Source organism: Monomorium pharaonis, chromosome 2 (assembly GCF_013373865.1).
Source record: "Monomorium pharaonis isolate MP-MQ-018 chromosome 2, ASM1337386v2, whole genome shotgun sequence".
Taxonomy (NCBI): domain Eukaryota; kingdom Metazoa; phylum Arthropoda; class Insecta; order Hymenoptera; family Formicidae; genus Monomorium; species Monomorium pharaonis.
In genome coordinates, this window is record NC_050468.1 from 16133367 (window position 1) to 16153078 (window position 19712).

General features: G+C 32.7%; 1 protein-coding gene across 1 annotated transcript in view; it reads left to right on the forward strand.

The window, feature by feature from the left end:
• Positions 1–5218: 5218 nt before the first annotated feature.
• Positions 5219–19712, forward strand: part of LOC105828088 (epidermal growth factor receptor) — an 89029-nt gene continuing 74535 nt past the window's right edge. The window contains exon 1 of the mRNA XM_012666297.3: positions 5219–9791. The gene's annotated coding sequence lies outside the window, so the exon portion shown is untranslated. The remainder of the gene's footprint in view (positions 9792–19712) is intronic.

The window sequence follows — 19712 nt, forward strand, 5'->3', positions numbered from 1 at the left end:
TGGTAATTGTAGGACAACGTAAACCTTGAAGAATTTTACTATACTTTTGACAAAATTTACTAAAATTTTAATAAAATTTGACAAAATTTTAGAAATTTTACTATACTTCTAACAAAATTTACTAAAACTTTGCCAAATTTTATTAAAACTTTACTAAATTTTAGTAAATTTTAGTAAATTTTGTTAAACGTATAATAAAATTCTTTAAGGTTTACGTTTGTCTCACAATTACCACGATTTTCAGGGTAATTTTTAAGAGAAAATGTATATTTTCAAATTACAAAAAAATGCGATTGGATAATATTTCTTTGCATTATACAATATTTTAATGTATAATCTAATTAATTTCATTAATTATTTTTTCGATCATTATAAACATGCCCACGGCACGAATGAGTGAATTAACGGGCGTTTTAATTACGGTGTTTCGCATATTCATTAACAGTTTTTAGCTGGGTCATCATTTTGATGCATCATATCTTTTCATAAGATTGATTGTGCTCTTAAAAAGAGATCTGCGAAGAAGTCGCGCATCGCTATCACGCACTATGCCAGATTGGCTTTTATTGTGTTTTTTCAAGTTCGATCTCTCCTTCGATCTTCAAAGGCCAACGATGGTCCAATGCCAGTAAGGGTAGGCCGATCGATACTTTTCAAGACAACAATGGCTGACTCATCCGATATCGTATCTACCTGATGCATGGTCCATGGGAAATATTAACTGTGTAAAATTTTATCGTGAGCCAACGTCGATTTACTCGCAAGAGACCGCATATAATGATCGTTGGCTCACTAACGTTAACGTATTTATTCTCCATTTAACTGTCAAATCAAGAAGAAAAAATAGTCGTGAAGAAATCGAGAGAAGAACAAATTAAAAAGTCCCCAGGTTTTAAACGGATTCTTTTGCGATACGAGTATTGGCAAACAGTCGTGGTATTTATTCGGACATGGACGATTTCAACCGGGCATTTATCACTAGATCAGGTTACCTGTGTTACCGGATCGCCCGAGGTCAATTTGAACTGTATTTATTCATGTGGCACGTTCGATTTTCGATTTTTTGCTCTCCTAAAATAAAATAATAGGTTTTATGCGACAGTAATTCAATAAATATATTATAACTTTATAGACAGAAAAGTTTCTAATGCTGGTATACATACCAGTTTTTTGAATAGTATTTTTTTAATAAAAAATAAAAATAAAACTTTGGAAACATAAACTAGAAAGTGTCTTCTATCAGATGGTATAGCAGTTTTTGCATAATAATAATGTTTCATATTTTGTAGTAATTAATGTTATAAAATAAAAAATTGGACGTCTGAAAAATTGATTGATTGATTGCAAAACTAGCATAATTACTGATCTGAATATAGAGATAGCTGATACTCTCGGACATTTTACTTTTCTTTCCTTTTAAAATGTTGTTTATACAAAATATTTAAAAGCTTATATATATATATATATATAAGGATTGCTACAAGCTTTTTATTTCGAGATAAAACATTTTTGCCGATTATACAAATATTGTATGCTATTCCGCAAAATGCAACAAATAGCACGATTATAAAGATTAGATTAAGTTAGATTTGTTTTTAGTAGATTTTATATAGAAAAAAGTCATAAATGTACGAAATATTAGTGTTTGTTTCTTTAATTATTTAAACAGATCATATTATTATCAGTATTAATACAGTGAAATGTTTAATTTTCGAGAAATAAGAGGGCATCTTTAAGTTTATGCGACTTTTTCTCTATACGACAAATCAATACAATAACATGTGTTAATAAAAATTTGAATTAATAATAATTTCCTGAATTAAAAACACTTAACTTGAAGCTACTTTTTATTGTTTCTGATATAACAGAATATTCTTAAGCGTCAAGTTCTTAAAACTAATTATTTAGGAATAACTACTTACGTAAAAAGTTGCTCCGTATTACATAAGAGACCGGTAATATATTGTAACATTCTTTGTACACATGTATACATATAAGTAAAAAAAACATTACAATTATCTTATTTACAAACTATTTAAATGTCGATTTCCATTGTGTTCTTTATGCGCAATATTTAAAAAACGAACATTAATAATCGATAAAATGACGGCAAGTTTTTGAAAGTTTCGTCAAAGATCATGAAAGTCACGGTTAGCATTTCAAATGAATTCGTGCATTAAAGAAATTGTCCAAAACACCGAATAAGTCGGTTAGAATGGAAATGACCTGAGACCAACAGTTCTCGAAGTATATTTGCATGTAACATGACGGCAGAATGCGGCACGAATCGTCGTCTCAACATCGTTTTCCTTTCCTTCCTTTTGCCCTCACCTTTCTGGATCTTTTTAAAGCTGTTTTCACCTTCCCGTTTGATCCGAAGAAAGATAATGCATTTACACAAAGTAAGGAATACAGCAGGATATAATGACGTGGAATAATGAGTGAGGAACAATCGTCCAGTCAGACTGCTTCGTTAATTATTCTAATTAAAGATAAACCAACGTGGCCTCTAAAGTGACCCATGTAAACGATGTTGGTAATGCTCAACATGTAGGCGATCGATTGAGTGCGAAAAAAAAAGATCGATGAGCATACATTATCGCGGGTAATAAGGACTGCAATATATCCTTCAATTTTATCAATTTTATACGGAATATAGCTCGCATCGATATATTCATACACATATTAATAAAAATCTCTATAAAGATATATATAAAGTTTATAACAAACTTTTTACATATTTAATTTTGTAGAGATTTTTTGTTAATGTAATATCTGTGTAATAAATGTCATATTTAGATATTTAATAAAAGTAATATGCACCACTATAACATCTTACAAATATTTCTTCTCAACTCGATTTCTTCTGTAATCTTCAATGATCTAAAAGCACATATGTATATAATGATATGTTAGTGAATTCTGCGAATGTATGTAAAAAAAAGCGTTAAGTGATCCCTGGCTAAAACTCCTGTGGGATAACCATACCAACGAGAAGGATAATCCTCCGGCGAGATTCCGCCCGATATCTTCCCTTTTCACTGAGACGAGGGTACTGGTCGCGATAGGTACTAAAGAAGAAGAGAAGAAGAAAGAGAAGATAAAAACGAAGAAGAAGAAGAACAAGAGAAAGCAGCGTCGTGGCGCATGCGGCGATTCTTCCACGATAACTTTAATGTCCATGGAATGTTGGACTTGCCGAGTAGGCAATTATAACCCCGCGTTTCGATCCGAGACTTTTACGAGAGGGAGAGAAAGAAGCTGCAAGAGAATGGCGTTTCGGCGAAGCTCTCTTTACGAGAGATAGGTGTTCGAAATTCTCAGCGATTAATGATCATCAACCGGTCCTTCCTGATACTGAACTGAAAGAGCCGGACGAAAATGAAGCTACCAAACAAGTGTTGTCTAATGATGTTCTCCACGTTTTGTGGTTGTAATTTAATTCGCTTTTATACTTTCAATTTTTCTGAGATTTTCGTGATAATGGACAGAGTTGAAAAGTTGCATATCTCTCTCTCTCTCTCTCTCAATTCTCTAAACTCTTTCTCGATAAATTCTTGCCAAAGAAAAATTTATTCCAAACTTAGTGAAGATATTACTTTATCGTTTTCTTACATTATTTCCCGAACACCACATACAAAGCACGTTTTGTGGTACAATATGAGAGCATGAGCACAGGCTCGCGGTCCATTAGCGGGAAGAGATAGCAAGGTCGTTGAAGGAGGCACTGACCGAAGCGGCCCGATGAAATATTTTATTCGTAGCCAGCCAAGGAAGAGAGAAGGAGATAAAGCCGCACCGCCGGAGGTCCTTACGGCCGCCGATTACCGTTAACGTTTAGTCCTCGTGCCTCCGAGATACTTCTAAAGTCTCCCTAAATACTCAGAAATACAATCCTGCGGCTCAAAGATGAATCCCACGACGTAATGCACATGCTAAAGCAAACGTCAGAAAGCATGTATTTTGCGCCCCGTACAACGAATGCATATCACGAGCGACGAAGGCAAATGCGTTTTGCATTACCCGAATCTTTTGGAAAAATATGATATATTCTCGTATCGGTTCGAGTGTGGGTGACGTTGGAGAGAGAGAGAGAGAGAGAGAGAGAGAGAATGCAATAAATTAATCCAAAGGGATGAGACTGGTCCTCTTGACGGAAATTAATGTGCTTGAGCTTACTGCACAGAAGAATGGTTTAATGTTAATTGTGTTTAATATCTCTCTCTCTCTCTCTCTCTCTCTCTCTCTCTCTCTCTCTCTCTCTCTCTCTCTCTCTCTCTCTCTCTCTTTCTCTCTCCCTCCCTCCCCTTTCTCTCGTTAAGACACTCCGTAATAAATTGATGCTTATGATTGAATAAATAATGTATGTACGTGTCTGCATTATGCAAAAAATATTATTCCTTAATATTATTGTATTACTCTTTTTTTAACTATTGTATTTCTGAACTTCTGAATAATTAATAATTATATTCCATTATAACATGCGTGAATTATTCAAGCTAACTTTTTCTTCTTCTTTGTTCCAGGTAAGTTCGAGGGTCAAGTTTTACCTGGGCCGACTTCGAGGGCTATAATGCACCCGACTCGACAGATAACTATCGGAAAGTTCGTTAATGGTCGAGGGCGGTCGAGGATCCGCAAAATGTCAGCTAAAAATATAACAGTGGTCACTTTTCGGGGAAAAGAATGCAACCACGCACAGACGAAGCGCTAAGCAATAACGCAGGCGAGTGCATACGCAGCTATTTTCTTTGATGTGTCGAGAGATTCTTAGATCGGGTGGGTAGATTAATGGATGGCTACACGTGTCAAGATCAGATTGACACGCGTTTTCGTTTGTGAGCTATCTTGACTGCATTTGCCGAAAACAGAAGAAACTCATACTCCACAGATATTTCGATATCTGTACGACTTCTTATCAATGACGAGTTTTCTTCTGGTAATTGCAACTGGTTTGTGTAGCAAATACTATATTGGCTTACTTACGTACAGTACAGCAGTTGTAACTAACTTATATGATGGCAATAATTGATAATACACATAGAATATACCTATATACGGTTAATAACTTTTTTATTGTTTTTATTATTAAACATTATTTTATTACATGTTACTAAACTGAAATAATAATTTAGTTATAAATACATTAACATGAAAGAATCAAACATTTTTCTAAAAGCAAAGCCAACTAGATTTTTTACTTTTTTTTTTTTTATTATTTATGAATTTCTAATTTTATTTACGAAAAATTTGTCAAAATGAAATAAAATACAATGAATTTAAAATATTCTATACTTTACTAACGTGAAAATGTTCGTTGCCGCCAATCCTTTTACCTAACCAGTCATCTATATTTATCCTAATACGAGTTCTGGGTTGGATTATTTTTTTAGAATGGCGTCTGGTAAATCTAGTACAATGTTTGAGACATATGATATATACGTCATACATTGCACAATATACAAGAGTGCGTTTTAGCAATAACCGCTCTTATGCAAATATAAAATTGTCCACCACTTGCCGGCAGGCGCGCGCCCCGTTTATTTATTGTTACCACCGCGAAGTATAATCTCCGTTTATTCCGGCACGACAAGCCAATAGATTTGCCAGGCAGATTAGGACCCGTCGCAAAACCTGGGCTGACAGGATGCATCTTGACCGCGCGTTTTACAAGTTGTTTTACAACCCGGATCTCGCCACAGCAAGAACTACTGCTTTCTTTTGTTCTAAGAACGGATATTTGATTTCTTTGATTTGTTTCTTAATGTAGTGCTATCGTGCTTTTTGGAACATTATCAAAAATAAACCTTTTGTTTTATTTTGGGGGGATAAAATAGATGTTATATATATAATATACATAATTTAAAATACGTACAGCGTGTCCCACTTTATAATATACTATGTATGTACCTTTAAGACTTATATTAGACAAATTAATATCTAAAAAATTTAATTTTGAATATTTCATATTTCTAATTTCTCGATATTAAGTATTAAACTAAAATTCAAAATGAATTTTTCGGATTTCTTATATTTATGATTTTAGTTTCTTGATTCGGATAAAATATTTCACGCTGCATATCGTTAACGTGTCGGATTGCCATTACAGCAATTAAGGGATTATATATGTTATATAAACTCACGTATTGACTTTGGTATTCGTAATAATCGAATGCGGCGCCACTAACCAGTGCTACTGGTAATACTGGATATTCTAGAATATTATATTCTCTCTACACGCATGTAGTTAGATATATCGGGATTTTTCAGAATCCGTATATCATTAAATATTCATTAAAGCGGATTATTAGCTGATAGGACCGCTTTTACTTGGGATTATTTTTATAAAAATCACAAAAATAGTCGACCGTGATATTATACATACGTCATTTTAAGTATCTTATTTTGATATTTTGTGATTTAATATTAAAACGAACAAATTTGAAGTAAAGAAATATATGAAATTTTCATTATTATATTACTTTATTTATTAGAAATTTGTAGTTAAATTTAAGTTAATTATAAAGTTATATGAAAAAATTAATTGTCAATACAAAACGAATAGAATATATATCACAGTTATGGAAGAAGTAGTTTGAGGAAAAAACAATTGACATATAATTATTAACATGATTGATTTATGAATCTCGCGTGAACATATGAGGTTTCGCAATACCTTCGTTGTTCCGACGTTGACATAAACGTGATGAACTGTCACGGCAATTTGTATACAACTTTGAGAACATTTATACCAGACGCCATTTCTACAGCGAGAGTCCTACATAGGGCTTGGGGAATTACGACTCAGCGAACAACCGCCTCAATTATCAAGCTCACTCGTAGCAACATTGTTTACAACAGTTCAGTGCCATAAGTATTTATCTACGGGTCTATCCGGTGACGGCTTTACAACCCATCCACGCACACGACGAGCGCCTTGCGAATGAAGTTTACGCACGACGTGAGCGTGCACAAAGCGCTCGTTCTCCTCAGAGAATAATTCTTTATTAAACTTCGGAGCAAAGCTCCTTCCGCGAAAGAAAACCAATAATATCCTACAAATTCTGATGCTCGCAAGAAAATATTTAATCATATATTCTCAGATTAAATATTTAACCATGAATGAATATTTGATGAAAAGCATATTCTGTAATAATATGCTAATAATAAAATTTTAAACATTCATTATTGCGTAACAATAATGATATATGCTAATGTTTTTTGGTTAAATACTATTTAAAATGTTATTTTACAACACATAGTTACAATACGTTCTATCTTACTTAAGATGTTACAATTTTAAAATATTATTCATCCATGGTTAAGTTCATTTATAAGTTAAGAGAATAATATAAGATACGATCCTTATTCGAGTTCACTGAAAGAGATAAGATAAATCCGTTTTAAAAGTTTTTGTTTCGCGATCCTTCTTCAAATCATCTATAAATGATCCATCCACTGAAAGGATAGATTCTCAGGACCTCACCTCGACCCTTTGCCCGAGAATATGGCTAGCTGTCGTCGGTAAGAAAAGGAGTATAACACGGGGAAGCTGCATTTTAAAGTCCTCCTCTTCCACCTCCTGTTGCCTAGTTAGCATCCTTGCCAATGGCGGATTCTTTTGTTTCCTGCCGTGGAACTTCAGTTGAGATTCTATCTGATGTAAATAATTATCCTGGAACCTGACAGATGCTGCGGGAGTTCTCTCTTCTCTCTGTTCTCCTCTTCTTCCTGTTCTCTCATCAAGCGGAGGAGGGAGAAAGGCCGCTGCGCAAGAGCCCCGGAGAGAAATTTTCGTTTTACCCGAGAATCCTGTTTATCCCTGGCACCGCGTACCGGCTCTGCACGCACAGAAATACTCAGGATTCTTCGAGACAGAAAAAAATAATAATAAATGGAAATATCGACTTGTTATCCATACTCGGCAACGAGAATTCCGCGTTTTCCCGACGGTTAATTTTCGTTTTAATTAAAACAACGATGATTTTTATATTTTCCCACCGTGAGCATTAGCAAGGATTAAAATTGCGGACCAACTGCGACTAAATAATGATTTTCAACTGAACGAGCGCGAGAACGAAATATTATTAACGACAAACATGCTTTGAAAGAGGATCGCGCGTACTCGCTACTTACGATTGATCTTTTATGCATTTATTTAATACTAAATATTCTCTACAGTGAACTCGATATGGTGATTATTATTACTAATTATTATTAACAAGGGAATGGTCGGAAGTATTTCTCAACGATTTTAATGAGCTTTGTATATGTTGTAAAACAAAAAATATTAGACTTATATTTTTTTTATCGGCGTATATTAACGTTTAGGGATTATTTCTTTAGTTACGCCACATTCAATAACTGTCTCTTGTTGCATATTTTTTTATATTTTTAATATTTTTCATGCTCTAAAATATATTCAAATTAAATAATTAAAATCGGTAAAAGACACTTTCGACAGTTCCCTTGTAAGTGGAAGCGATATGTTTTTGAACGTATTATATTTTCAATTGTTTTCAGATATTTTTGCAAAAAGACAAGGATCTCTGCCACGCATGTGTGACGAATCGATCTATATTTATTTTATGGATTGGATGTATATATCTTAAAATTTATTTTTAATTTATTAACTGCTTGTTTTATTATTCCAAATTTTTTTAATTGACTCTTCGAGTACATATCTTTGTAGCGAATCTTAAAGTGTACATGGAGTCAAATTGATCTTAAATGATTTTTTAATTGTAATATCTCAAAAACTACGAACTTATGGAAAAAAATATTTTTTAGTAAACATTTAACTTTAGAACCGCACAATTAAATTTATTGAAAAAGTAGTAAAATGTTTGTTAAAATTTTAGAAAATTTTTTTTACAATTTTACAAGGATCCGTACTAAACTAAGCGACAGAAACAAGACGTTTAGTGTTTTCCAAAAATTTCTAAAAAATTTTTTTTCAAATATTTTTAGTTTGCCATGAATAAACTAAAAATATTGGAACTGCACTGCCCGTGCTGCTTTCCTTTAAAGGAAAAAAAGAGATGATCTTTCTTGTCCGGATTTATCTTTTCTTAAAAAATCTAGGAAGAATTTCATTTTTAGGGGAAGAATTTCTATTGTAGGTAAAATTTAAAGTCAAACTTCCAATGCACTCGAAGGGTTTATTAAAATCTTAGAAAATAAATTTAATTTTTTATTTATTTTAATGTTATTTATTAATGATTTTGTATTTTAAAATTATTATACTATTAATATAAGGTCTCTTGTCCTGACCTGTATACGAATGATGACAAAAAAGATATTGCGATTTATACATCCTTTAGAATCAGATTTGCATGTAATATAGACAACTGTGCAAGTCTGAGATAAACAATGTTTTGCACGATTATATCTTGTGAAAATAGTCAAGTCGTTTCGAAACATCTCCGCATCTCACCGTTGCAACGTTGTATCGATCAGATCGCGAAGTCGCGAAGTGTCCGGATTATCGTTCGCGTAATTTTCTGTCGTATTTCTTGTTTGTTGCGTTGCGAGATCTGATGTAAAGATATGGCGAACGTTACAGCCGATATCTCGCTATCGCCCTTGACGACCATAATGTCACCCCGAAGGAACAATTTGGAACACTTTACTCGCGACACACGTTCGTCGCCTGTAGGTCCTGCGCACGTCATGCGTGGCAGGGATGCAATTTATTCTCAGGGTTTGTGCCAGAGACTATTAGACAGGAAACACGTTCGACCTGATTGGTGCTCAATGACTGAACATCAGAGATGAATAGTAACCAACCGGTGAGTAATTATTACTTTTTATTTTGCATAATCTTAATAAAGAATACAACGCAACAAATGCAAATTTGACATATAAATTTTAAACAGATACGAACCGTTTACATAATTTAATCGATTTCATATATTTTATTTATATACTTTTTTGTATGCTTATACGCGTTAATATATAATACACTCATTTGAAAAATTATTTGATAATTTTTTTAAAAGTGCTAAAAAATAAATTCAAACGCGAGCAACCCATTGAGCAATCTTGAGTAGTAAATAATTAGAAAATTATGTGTATACTAATAAATAATAAAATAAAAATTAAATAAAAAGGGAAGGCAAGGAACTAAAAAATAACTTTTAGGAAAGAATCTTATTATATATTAAATTTTTAAAAATTAGCTCATAAAAAGCAATTACTTTAAATTGTAATAAATTTTAAAATTTATATATCACGAATAATTAAACATACTGCTTAAAAATAATTTGTTTTCTGTTAATGAGGAGAGGTATAGAATTTTTTTTGTTATAAAAATATTTTTTAGAGTTTAATATATAAAGCACATACAAATTTTACATAGTATCTTATATTTTATGTAATCACATAATTATGATACGATATTCTATGAAGACGTAATCTTATCAGATATTGTATTTATTACAAGATATTACAAGCCTTTATTCATTAAAAAAAGAAATTATATATTTTCTTATATTTATTGATTGATGATGCTTATCATAAGCTTCCGTTAATGATAGTCCTATTTCTTGTACTTCCTGATCGTTTATAATTTATCGAGTTCGCTCGACCGACCTCGTTTCGAGATATTTCTATAGCAGCATGCAATAGGTCCGGCATCATTGCATTCACCATTACATTCACCGCTTACTTGATTTACGATCATGAAATGTTGATGACTCCGATGTCATGATATCTTGCCAGTCGTGCAATTATTTTCTTTGATTTCCCCTTTTTTCATAAGTATGTTTAATATATTTTATAAAGACAATATCGTGTGGAAGGTAATATGTATAAAAATATATCAATTATGTGTATATACTCTCTAAATTTCCTAGAGTGAAACATTACTCTAAAAGAGTGAAAATCGAACATATCTAAGAGTGATTTGTCACTCTAATTAGAGTAAAAATGCATTCTATAAGAGTGAATTTTTACTCCAATTAAAGTAAAAATCACTCTTATAGAGTGCATTGTCACTCTAATTAGAGTGACAAATCACTCGAACTTAGATATGTTCGATTTTCACTCTTTTAGAGTAATGTTTCACTCTAGGAAATTTAGAGAGTATATACACATATATATATTACATATACACATAAAAGCCTATAGAAACAATTTATATTTATATTATATATTTTAAAAACTAACTTTAATACATTTATCTTATCTGTAATAATCTCAGTAAGAGCAGAACATGTGTATATGCATTGTAAAACCTGTATAAAATTCAAATGATCTTGATTGTGATTCTTTCTGATTGACACTTATGATTTATACGAATTATGCAAAAACATCTATTAAATATTAATAAAATTGAGCGTAAAAATAAAGCATAAATATTGCTAATTAGTTATGCGAATGAATCGGAAATTTTGATTTGATGAATTTCATTTATATTTATTATTATTTAACACTGATGTACCTTATGTTTATGATGTATTAGATATTCTAAATAATGTGTTTTTAACTTCAAGTAAACGTTAAACTAAAAACACTGAAATAATCCAAATTCTTATTTAGCGTTGTCCCAACTTCTTGGTAAATTTATCAATACCTATCATGTATATCTGCCTTTATTTATTTAGAAAAAAAATAAAGATAAACGTATACTAACTTTAATGAATCAAATAAATTGTAGTGGTATAAAATTTACAAACAAAAAGATTTTCTTTTTATTTAATCTCACATATATACATATATGAATTTTCTTTTAATATAAATTCAGATATAGTTACTTATTTAATAAGTCGAAAAAATCGAGAAAAAGATAATATTTGATCAAATGTTCATTGAGATAATATAGAGTTCGTATATTTACCAAAGGTAGTATTAATAAACAGGGTGGGACGTGCGATACCAGCGCATATAGATATAGATTTTGATGCATTGGATCGGTTATGTTCAATTCTTCTGAAGAACGAATTACGACTGTAAGAGGATGAAGGGAAATAAAGAACGAAAAGAACAAACATCAATGGGCAGCCGACGGGGATATAATTCAGCGTTTCACTTATTTCTATCAAGACAACTTGTCTACATAAATACCTGGGCTTACGTATCTCATAGCGTAATAACGGATACCAATCAGGTGCTGTTTTATGACCGTCCGACAACTCAAAAGCTCCTTGGCTAATAGCTCAGGCAGACGATAATAGCCGACTGCTGCAAGCTTCGTTACTTCTCGTCTCTTTCGCCTCTCATCTTCTTACACACCGTTATACGGTAAAGCGAGACGGGCGGGTCATGCAATGATCGTCTCGATCGTCTCGATTCGAAATAATTGTTATTATCCACGAGAGAGATTCCGGTTTCGTCGATCTTCCTTTTCGAAATGTGCACCCCTACGGGCTACGAAGATCTTTCGTCTAGTCTAATTCGCACTCTATCGCATCTGCGTCTCCCTCTCGGCGCTCGCCAAGCGAAGAAAATCGCGGCACCCACGGCAGTATCGTAATTAACAACCTATAATAACGAATGATAATTTATTGCGCTGGCACGGCGTACAGTTATTCGGTAAGCTCCGAGTACGCCGATAATTTCAACTAGATCTTGATTGCTTGAAGCGACAGTAATACGCTCCCGCAAACCTGTCTCGTCGCGTATTCTTATTTGACTTATGTAATAGGAAACGTGCAACATTCTCGTTGTACTTTCGTTTATTCTTCTCTACTTTTACTTTTATGACAATTTTAAGATCTTTAGACAATGCTAAAGTGACTGACATTACAGGTTCATTTTTTTTAATGACTTTACAAAATTAAAAACTCTTTTTACATGCTTAAATATACAAGAATAACAAATATCAAAAAACTTGGGCTTAAAAATTTTTTAAATTGAAAAATTACATTACACAATATTTCGGCGATTTTTTAATTTTTCTTATTCTTGAGCTTAAGAAAATAAAGAATATTCAAATCTGTAATGTTAACAGAGGATATATTCTCGATGCATACACATTTAAGAAAGAAAAAATCGAGTATTCCACATTACACAAGATGTAATTGAATAAGTGTCAAATATTCCAGGAAATATTTCCATCTACCAAATATTTACATAAGTTCGGTATTAAGTAATACTTAAATAACGGTAAAAAAATCAAATTTTGAAAAAAATTATTTATACATAAGATCCGAAAGCGATATTAATAATTAGATATGATCTCTATATCAAACAGATGAAGTTCAAAATCCAGTAGTTACATTAAACTCTAACAAAAGTGTGCACCGTGTGTCAACGTTTTCTACATTACCTGGTAATCTCTATTACATTTCTTGATGCTGTTGAACCGCCACATTTAATTAGCATATTAATTATCACAGCGTTATCTTTATGATACGAGGCATCTCCCCTTTCACGATTTTTATGAGTATCCGTCCGATCGTTGTACACATCATGAACGGTTGATTTCGTTTTTTGAGTGCTGCTGCCCTTGAGCACGAAACCCCAGAGGCACGAACGTCGAACGTCGAATGTAATAAATCGAGGCCATTCCTCTTCCTCGCCGATGTCCTTGCCCGCTCGGTGCCGACTGGCCGAGGTTTCCGGGAACGTTGCCGACGAAGGTGTGAATCGACAGGCAAATTAGGTGCTAGAGCGCAGGTGGAACGGAAAGAAAGAAAAAGACGAATCTCGTAGGAATATTTACTGAGAACGGCATTGCGCGAAGGCTTGCCTTGGCGGAAGAAAGGCGGCTGAAATCTTTGCCGACGCGATAGCTCGCGCGCCCGCCTCTTACCGCGAACCGTTACGGAGAGCTTGGTAATTATCGTCGTGCTCGAGAGCTAACAATGCTGCCGACTGTCGAAGCGTCCGTGCGGTCTACGTAGCGCGAAGATTAGCCGTCGCCCGCTAAAAGGCGTTCGCCTGGAAACGGGGCCCCTCTGACTGTCGCGACGCAACGTGCGAAAGCGCGAATAGTTCGAGCACGCATCGCGCTTCATCCGGAGGAGCAGAAAGGGACATCCCTTGTGCTGGGAACGAAACTGAACGGTGGAACGGAAACACTTCGCGGCTTTGTTTTCGACTCAATATAGATGCTTCAAAATTTTTGCGCTTGCGCGTTACTTTGGAAATCCTATAAAAATAACTGTATTTGATGCCACTAATATCTCCTTAACTTTTAATTGCAAAATTTTTACAAAGAATTTGAATAATTCTTTTTTTGCGAAATTATTCAAACTTAAATGATTCTCGAATAATTGGAGCGGGTAAAAATCGAGATTTTTTTATGAATAATTTATAAGTTTCAGGAATATAGATAAATAAGAAAATTATATTTTTTAATTAATTTTAAATAGATTTTATTTTTACAAAAGAACATGTATATAAATTCACAAGGCTTATAAATAGTTACAAAAATATGTTCAAAATTATGAAAAATAATAACTTTTGAGTCAAATTCTACATCAAAAGACGATATTGACATTAATTAATTATAAAACAAAGTATAAAGAATTGTATATACTTTACGCTGAATACGAGATAATATGATTACGTAGTACTTACATTAACACTTTTGACAGTGTTTGTCGTCAGAATCTGTCGTATCGTTTCATTATTTTCTATCCAATCTCTTCGTAATAAACGATAAATAAAACGTGGTAAGACGAGCAGCGTCGTGCTAGCGTGATTTCTCATCGCTCTTGTACACAATTTGCAATTTTAATGTCTGGTTAGGGATTCCTATGTCGCACAGACACGACGGAGGTAACTTCAATATGTAAGGATACGTAACTCGATAGGATAATAACGCGCGACTGATGCAGTCATGCAAATCAGCATTCAAAAGACACCGGATCCCACGCTACAAATCTTGTGTCGATCGGACGGCACGCGCAAGCCTCCTTGTGCTGTCTCGATTACAAACAAAATGATAAAGTAATAACGCTAAACAGATTACGTAAATGTACTATTATTATTCATATCGTTTATTCGTACGATATATTACGTAGATAATAAGGAAATATATGGGACGTTTCTTTTTTCCATATTACTATAATTTTAGAAAATTGGTCTTTTTTCAAGAACAATTGTTACAATGATAAAAAAATCAAAAACATTATTATTTATTTTGTTATTAATATTAATTAGACAATAATTTTTGCATATAACGATGTTCAGAAAATTGCTTAAAAATGCATGAATTAAATGCATGGTTAATTATATTTGTACAAAAAGTTTGAGTGATATTTTTAAGATTTCCCTTCGTCATCTGACACATACTTAACATTTTAAAGGCATGGTGACTTACGTTGAGTGGATTAAATTTCAAATTCTACGAAATCTACGAATCAACTAACACTGTGCTGACATGAATCTCACGTATCGCTCGTGCCACTGCAACCGCAGTAAATTCAACACGCTTTGCATGCGCAAACTTTTTTTTCTATCATGAGTGCACGGTTACTTATCATGGACTTAAACAAGCTGTAAACAAAGGCATTTTATTAAGATAATAACGAATGCTGGAAACATCTTATGAAATGAGAGTTGCCCGATCATCTGGCGTCTTCTCCGACTTAATTTCGATGCGGCGTAGATGATCGTTATCAGTTATCATTTAAAAACTATAATTATGTTAAAATATGTGCGAGTTCACGTTAAGAGCTACCGACGAAATGTAAATCGTAAATAGCAGAGTATTTTCGAACTGTATTCGGTGTATCGTTCCTCAGTCATTTCGTCGCGTATACGCACTTCGTGTGTTTACGAGAAGGCTTATATAATATTTGAACACGTGACTTGCGACAGGGACCCAACAAAAGTCGCCGTGGACAGCCACAGTTAAGCGATCACGGTATATTGGTTTTTTTCATCTGGCACGGCAAATAGGTATGCATATGTATACATATTCAATGGCTTGCTGTCGCGGCCATTTTCTCGCGTATGACGACCTCTCCGTTCGGGATTGGACTATAAACGTGGCTGCGATACTGTTACGTTGCTACTCATATAAAGCAGTCGATATTATTTCTACGTATATGACGGTAGTTGTGCTATGTTGACATTCCATTTCTAAAGTTACGACTGGCATTGTATACTGCATCCGCATTTTTTTTTTTTTTTTTTTTTTCCAATTCCATCTCCATTCTCGATACCGTTTACCGAAGTCTTTTGTCGACGTAACTGTCACGCTCGACTAATACTTCCTCAATATTTCTAATAATTTTGTCAACTTTTCATATTATAGTAAATATGAAACGTCTCTCAATTTATTTAAAATTAATTATTAATTGCGATATACATGGCCAAATTATTACGTACAGTTGAAGGAATGTATATATGGTAATCTTGAGAGAGATACTTAAATCGCGAATAAAATTGAAGTAGTTGAAAATTAAAGTAGTTTGTTAAACAGAAATCTTGAAATAAATCCCAATTTTTTAAATAATATTATTTAAACGAATTAATTTTTTTTAAGTTGTAAAATAGTCAGTTGCCAACTATTTTTATAAGAAAAATTAAATTAACTTTGGAAGACAAAACTCAAATTTGCCTACCTCAAAAACAAAAGTGGAGTGAAATGTCACCCCAAACTTCTTGGTTGTCTCAATTCTTTTTATCAGCAGTAAATTAATAATTAAATGATGTATTTTCTTTGTTTTTTATGAAAAAACCAATGATGTATACAAACATGGTGTTTTTTGTCAGAGAAGTATTAAAAAATCTACTTAAAGCAAAAGAAACACGAAAAAGGTGCGAAAATAAGCATTATTTGGTTTTCGTTTGAGGTAATAATGTACTCCGCATTTGTCTTTTAGAGTTAAATATAGGTTGTTATTGACGCATATGAAACACGGGATTTCATGAATTTGTAAGATTGCATATTTTCAACTTATACACCTCAAATTTCTCATAAAAAGCTCTAATATGTTCCTTTTAAACAATTTAAAAATATACAGATAAAATATATAGATTAAAAATATATAGATATTTAAAAAAATTAAATTACCAATCACTTTGATTTGAAAACTTGATTTATAAAAAAAAATCCAAATTGTTAGATCTGGAGATCTACTATTCCGTACGTTGCCACCGATAGTTGTCGGTTCCATAAGTGTTGTTGCGCATACTTTTTATATATCAAAATATATGCGCAACGATATTTATCAAACCGACAACTATCGATAACCGTGTACAGAATCCCGACCCTGGAAACTTTTTCACTCCTACAACCGTAGACAAATACTATAATTGAACTATTACAATAATGTAGATGTTATGTTTTATATCAATCTTTCAGACGGGTTCCTAATGTCAGTGTCCCTATATTTTGACTGGCTCGTATTATGTAAAAAAAAATGTAAAATTTAAATGATTTTCTCTTAGGTACCCACAAAATCCGTCTTACGTTATAGAACTATTTTAAATAATGTTGAAAGATAATTAGAATAAAACTTTAGTTGAAAATACCGTAAAACAACGTTTATATTATTGGAATAAGCAATGTGCGTCAGACAAGAATATAATTCCATAATTAATAGTATATTTAATCAAATCTCAATTTAGTACTCGGTTTACAAACTTAGGGAAACGTGGCAGCAATTGCAAACGGGAGCAAACACTGATATCAGGAAGGAAAAACGATTCGCAATATTTGACTTGAACATATGGCTGGAAATATTGATAACGCCCGCGATAAAACCCCGTCCAACAAGAACTGTGATTGGTGCAACACTTGATACAAATGCAATAACCGTTGCAGATAATCGAATTGCACGCAGTTGTGTTATCGCCAGGTATACTACTACATTATTTCGTAAAGTGCGACGTAAATCGTTACACGTGCTGTACACATGCGACGATGTGTGTTTTTGAATTATCGCTATAATTATGAAAAATTTGTGGAATGGCAATAAATATATGATATTGAATTAATGATCCCAGCAAGAAACAAGATAAACTTTATTCTTATAGCGCGTTTTGTTTTAATTTATGAAATATATTAAATTAACACATCACAAGATGCAAAAGATTATGAGATTTTATGATGAAACATCCTACTACTCTTACAATTATTTGTGTTTTTAACAACTTTAATAGTAGAAGAAAAATTAAAATTTTATTTTTTTTATTAAGCGACGCACATATAATTGGATATGTATTGCATTCTAGCAAAACATAAAAAATCTTATCCATATCTTATAAACTTTTGCATTCTAGTATTATTAGTATACATTTTATATTTGATATGTACACTTTCAGATTTTTTATTTTATGGTAGTAGTAAATAAAAAAATTTTACTTGCCACTATTTAAATTACAAAATTGTTTCTTGTTGGTTTTTTGACATAAATATTGTAAAATATAAATAAACATATTTTGATTCTTTCGATAAAATGCTTCGTATTATGTACTTTTATATTATTTATATCGCATAGCATGATTATAAATCAAACGCAAGTCAAGACTTGGTATCGTTCTACGAGAAAGGCAACTGAAATAAAATAGTCATGACCGATCTGTGCTTCAGTGACAACAAATTGAGCTCGATCTGTGATTAAACTAGCTTACGTTATCTCGACGACGCCTTTTATCACGATCAAATATTGATGTGCACTTCGAACGTCGTCGAAGAAAAGCTGAGAGTATCAAACATTTATCATCTCCCTATAATTTCGTCATAACCATAAACCATGCATGGAGAGATTCTCCATAGCATTACATCTCTTCATACTCTAATTTTATTTTCTGTTAAAGAACGCTTATATTTATGTGATAAACGTATTTTCGCGTACTAATGTATTTATAATAGATTACCGTTTATGGGCAGCTGCGGATATCATAAGGTATGCAAATAACCGTACTTGCTTCTATAAATTTTCAAATGAAGAATTAAATTTTTTAACTTGTTTAGTTACTATTAGATAAGTTTCAGAATATATTATTTTTTGTTTATAATACCGTTATAATAAAATTTTTTTAAATTAATAATAAAATTATTAAAATAGAACAGTAATTTTCTCTCTCTCTCTCTCTCTCTCTCTCTCTCTCTCTCTCTCTCTCTCTCTCTCTCTCTCTCTCTCTCTCTCTCTCTCTCTCTTTCTCTGTCTCTTTCTTTCTCTTGAAAACAAGTTCCTAAGAAGAATCTAGTGACGCCTATAGTCAACTTCTGAGTCCTTTTTTACAAGATAGCGCGTGCGAGATATTCGTTTCATGAACTGCAACGATGATGAAGTCGCTTGCAGATCAACCGTGCGGATAGACTCGCGAGGGAAAACGACAAGGGAAAGAAACGTTGCAAGAATGATGGAGAGGATGTATGTTCGCGTAATCGCGTGTATATGGCCGCGCACGAGTGTATATATCGGGTGATCTAAGATCCATAACGAAACATTCCTCGTATATATTTCTCTATAGCACTATATGAATGCATTTTGAAATATAATTTTATAAATTATTAGATTAAACTCTTTCCTCGTGCTGCTAAAGTTGATAAATAATGTACAAGATATTCGATACAGAAAAATCTTAGGACATCTTAATACTTTGAGACAATTTTTTCGCAGTAAATAGTTCACGGAGTATTTTGATAATATTATGTTTTATTTTTTGAGAATATTGCTACAACTTTTTTTTGAATTTTATGTTTAATAATCTCCAAATACTTTTATTATTTAAAAAATTACACGACAATTCTATTTATTATGTTATTATTTCTTTATTATCATATTGCATAAAAAATAGCCTTA